A 5210-nucleotide genomic window follows, 5' to 3' on the forward strand; every position below is an offset into this window, starting at 1 on the left:
GCAGACTGTGCAGAGGGGAAACAAATGTAGATCCTATTAATTCAAATGACTTCATAAACACTTAATATCCTGATTTTAACAGAAGAGGACAAATGCTTTGTATTTATAACTCGTAACCAAAAGACACTTGGTTACACGTCAACTTCCTTTTCTAAACTTTTCTGGTAAAACTATTAAGAGGCATGTAAAATTAATTACAGTGCATATAACAACAACAGTAAACCCCATCCCTCCCCTTCCCTACATAATCATGAAAACAAACAAACAAATAAATAAATAAAAATAAATTTTTAAAAAACATAACTACAATGTGACAAAAAAGACAAAAGCACAAAAACATGAGGCAAGATCATTTTCACAAGTCAAATATTTCAGTATTTCACTGCTGGATTCAAAGAAGGTACAAAAGCATGTGGCATTGAGGGGATAGTTTTACTTGTCCTTAATATGCTGCAGCACTGGGTTCCATATGTTGAAGAACTTTTGAGGGTTGCCAGACAATTCATATCTCAACCTCTCTACGTGTAAGATGCCGATTAATTCTCTTAACCAAGTCTCAAACTGAGGAGCAGAGTCTGATTTCCATAGTTTCAAAATACATCTGTTGGCAATTACCATACCATAAACCAAGATTGTGTGAGCATTATGGTCTAGCTTCTCAAGCGTTGTGGAATACCCGAATAGAGCAGTTTCAGGGTCCGGAGTTAAAGTGACGTTTAAAACAGTAGAGTACCATTGAAATAAAAGACACCAAAAGTTGTGAAGTTTTGGACAAGTCCAAAAGTGGTGAGCGAGTGTACCCTCAGCGGTCTTGCATCTATTACACAAAGGTGAGAGACCAGGAAAGATTTTATGCAGCTTAACCTTAGAGTAGTGTAATCTGTGTATAACCTTGAATTGAATCAGTTGTAGCCTAGAATTAATAGAACAGGATTTTATACTTTTCAGTACTACCTTCCAGACATCGTCATCAATTTCAATGTTAAGGTCTTCCCAGGTTTGTTTTATTTTTAAAGTAGATTTATCTAGTTTGTTTGAAAAGATACCTACAAAAGATGAGATTAGGTTCTTTGCTTCCAGGGGACCCAGCAAAATTTTGGACAATGAGTCGTCTTCGGGCAGGGACTCAAAAAGCGAGTTGTTTTGTCAAACATAATTTCTCAGCTGTAAGTACCTGAAAAATGGAGTTTTGGGCAATGAGAACTTGGATTGTAGCTGATCAAATGATGCAAAGTGTCTATTTATGTAAAGATCTTTTATTGTAACTATCCCTTTACAGCTCCACTCTCTGAACGCTGTGTCTGTAAATGATGGGGGGAAAGCGTGGCTATGCCAGATTGGGGCGTGCATTGACGTATTCGGAAGCTCATAAGCTTTCCTAATTTGGTGCCATATTCTCTGAGCATTGGACAGAGTGAAGTGATCCTCTCTAAGAGAGGTGAGAGATCTGGGTAATGAAAAAAGGAGAGCAAGGAGAGAAGTTTTTGGGGTTAAGCTTTTTTCAATCGCCAGCCAAGGGGGCAGGTCATATCCAACTCCCCGTTCATATGCATACTGCCAGTATACCATGACTCTAACATTGGCCGCCCAATAGTAATATAAAAAGCACGGTAACCCCAGTCCCCCCTGTTCCCTCGTTTTTTGAAGATAAGCTTTTGAGATCCTGTATGCTTTATATCCCCAAATAAATGGCATAATGATAGAATCGATTAACTTAAAGTAGGATTTGGGGATAAAAATAGGGACATTCTGAAATAAATACAGAAATCTCGGCAGGGAGACCATCTTTACTGCGTTCACGCGGCCAATCAAGGAAATAGGCAACGTTCTCCATTTCTCTATGTTCTCCTTTAGCTTGTTCAACCTTTCGGTAAAGTTAATTTAAAAAAGGGTCTTGGGGTTTTTAGATATTTTAATGCCCAGATATTTTATACTGTCCGGATTTGGCTAACAATACAGGGTCTAATTCTGCTGTTAACGATATAAGTTCACTCTTCTGCCAGTTTATAGTGTAACCTGAGACCTCGCCAAAGGAATTAATAAGCTGGAATAGGTAAGGGACAGAATGTTCAGGGTCAGATACAAAGATGGCAATATCATCCGCATAAAGCGAAATCTTATGTTCCACCCCACACAGTATTATTGGTTTTATAAGCGCATGCCCTCTTATGCCGATTGCCAGCGGCTCAATGGCTAACGCAAAGAGGAGCGGCGAGAGGGGGCAGCCCTGTCGCGTACCCCTCTGAAGGGCAAAAGGGGGTGACCTATCCTGGTTTGTGAGTATGGAAGCGGTGGGATGAGCATATATAAGACGTACCCAGGAAATAAAAGAGGCACCAAGTCCAAACTCTTCCAGCACTCTGAGTAAATATCCCCACTCAACCTGATTGAAAGCTTTTTCTGCGTCTAAACACAGAATGGCTTGTTTGGAAGAACTGTCGAATTTGTGATACATAATATTCATTACTCTTCTAACATTAAAGAAAGAGAACCTATTGGGGATGAACCCGGTCTGATCCATATGGATAATGGATTCTATACACTTATTTAGTCTAGTCGCCATTATTTTAGTAAAAATTTTGAAATCCAAATTAAGCATAGAAATTGGTCGGTATGAGGAGGGATTCTTAGCCCGGGTGAAGGATCAATATAGTAATGTTATGTAGGAGGGAATTTTGTAGTATACCCATACCCTGTATCTGGCTTTACTTGGGGCCTAGCTCAGATATGCACAGACACAAAATAAAACATCTCGTAGATCAGTGGTGAGTCTCTCGAACAAGTCAGCTTATTCAAAGTCTGAACAGTGAGCACTGGGAAATACTCTGAGAGAACCCAAAGTTCAGTTTAGTTTCGAGATACAGCGCAGAAACAGGCCTTTCGGCCCACCGAGACGCGCTGACCAGCGATCCCCACTCACATTAACACTATCCTACACGCGAGGGACAAATTTATATTTATACCAAGCCAATGGACCAACAAAGCTGTATGTGTTTGGAATGTGGGAGGAAACCGAAGATCTTGGAGAAAACCCATGCAGGTCACGGGAAGAGCGTACAAACTCCGTACAGACAAGCACCTGTGGTCAGGATCGAACCTGGGTCCCTGGCACTGAGGCAGCATATCTACCGCTGCACCACAGTGCAGTGTTTCAAAAATTCATAGTACCGACATTTTTTATATTCAAACGACACAATGGTTACATGTGAATTCTACACATGTAGGGAGGGGGAGGGGAGAGGGGGAGGGAGGGGAGAGGGGGAGGGAGGGGAGGGGGAGGGGAGGGGGGGGGGAGGAGGGGGAGGGGGAGGGGGGAGGGAGGGGGAGAGAGGGGGGAGGGAGAGGGGGGGAGGGAAGGAGCGGGGGAGGGGGGGAGGGAGGGAGGGAGGGGGAGGGAGGGGAGGGAGAGGGGGGAGGGAGGGGAGGGAGAGGGGGGAGGGAGGGGAGGGAGAGGGGGGAGGGAGAGGGGGGGGAGGGAGAGGGGGGGAGGGAGAGAGGGAGAGGGGGGGAGGGAGAGGGGGGGAGAGGGAGGGAGAGGGGGAGGGGGAGAGGGGGGGAGAGGGGGGGAGGGGGAGGGAGGGGAGGGAGAGGGGGAGGGAGAGGGGGGGAGGGAGAGGGGGCGGGAGAGGGGGGAGGGGGGCGGGAGAGGGGGGAGGGAGAGGGGGGGGAGGGAGAGGGGGAGGGAGAGAGGGAGAGGGGGGGAGGGAGAGGGGGGGAGAAGGGGGGAGGGAGAGGGGGGGAGAAGGGAGGGGGAGGGAGAGGGGGGAGAGAGAGGGAGAGGGGGGAGGGGAGGGAGAGGGGGGAGGGGAGGGAGAGGGGAGAGGGGGGAGGGGAGGGGGAGGGGGGAGGGGGGGAGGGGAGGGAGGGGGGAAGGGAGAGGGGGAAAGGGAGAGGGGGAAGGGAGAGGGGGAGGGGAGGGAGAGGGGGAGGGGAGGGAGAGGGGGGAGGGGAGGGAGAGGGGGGAGGCGAGGGAGGGAGAGGGGGGGGAGAGAGGGGGAGGGAGAGGGGGAGAGAGGGGGAGGGAGAGGGGGGGAGGGGGGAGGGAGAGGGGGGGAGGGAGAGGGGGGGAGGGAGAGGGGGGGGAGAGAGGGGGAGGGAGAGGGGGGGAGGGAGAGGGGGGGGAGAGAGGGGGAGGGAGAGGGGGGAGGGAGAGGGGGGGAGGGAGAGGGAGAGGGGGGGGAGGGAGAGGGGGAGGGGAGGGAGAGGGGGGGAGGGGAGGGAGAGGGGAGAGGGGGGAGAGGGGGGAAGGGAGAGGGGGGAAAGGGAGAGGGGGGAGGCGAGGGAGAGGGGGGGAGGGGAGGGATAGGGGGGGAGGGGAGGGAGAGGGGGGGAGGGGAGGGAGGGGGGAGGGAGAGGGGGGGAGGGGAGGGAGAGGGGGGGAGGGGAGGGAGAGGGGGGAGGGGAGGGAGAGGGGGAGGGGAGGGAGGGGAGGGAGGGGGAGGGGAGGGGAGGGGGGGGAGGGAGAGAGGGGGGAGGGAGGGAGGGAGAGGGGGAGTGAGAGGGGAGAGGGGGGAGGGGAGGGAGAGGGGGAGGGGAGGGGGGAGGGAGAGGGGGGAGGGGAGGGAGAGGGGGGGAGGGAGAGGGGGGAGGGGAGGGAGAGGGGGGGAGGGGAGGGAGAGGGGGGGAGGGAGAGGGGGGAGGGGAGGGAGGGGGAGGGGAGGGAGAGGGGGGAGGGGAGGGAGAGTGGGGGGGAGGGGGGTGGGAGAGGGGGGGAGGGAGAGGGGGGAGGGAGAGGGGGGAGGGGAGAGTGGGGGGGAGGGGGAGAGGGGGAGAGGGGGGAGGGGGAGAGGGGGGAGGGGAGGGAGAGGGGAGGGAGTGGGGGAGGGGGGAGAGGGGGGGAGGGGGGGGTGAGGGGGGGAGGGGGTGGGAGAGGGGGAGGGAGAGGGGGGGAGGGAGAGGGGGCGGGAGAGGGGGGGAGGGGGGCGGGAGAGGGGGGGAGGGAGAGGGGGGGAGGGGGAGGGAGAGGGGGAGGGAGAGGGGGGGAGGGAGAGGGGGGCGGGAGAGGGGGGGAGGGGGGCGGGAGAGGGGGGAGGGAGAGGGGGGGAGGGAGAGGGGGGGGAGGGAGAGGGGGGAGGGAGGAGAGGGAGAGGGGGGGAGGGAGAGGGGGGGAGAAGGGGGGAGGGAGAGGGGGGAGAAGGGGGGAGGGAGAGGGGGGGAGGAGAGAGGGAGAGGGGGGAGGGGAGGGAGAGGGGAGAGGGGGGGAGGGGAGG

Source organism: Rhinoraja longicauda, chromosome 35 (assembly GCF_053455715.1).
Source record: "Rhinoraja longicauda isolate Sanriku21f chromosome 35, sRhiLon1.1, whole genome shotgun sequence".
NCBI lineage: Eukaryota > Metazoa > Chordata > Chondrichthyes > Rajiformes > Arhynchobatidae > Rhinoraja > Rhinoraja longicauda.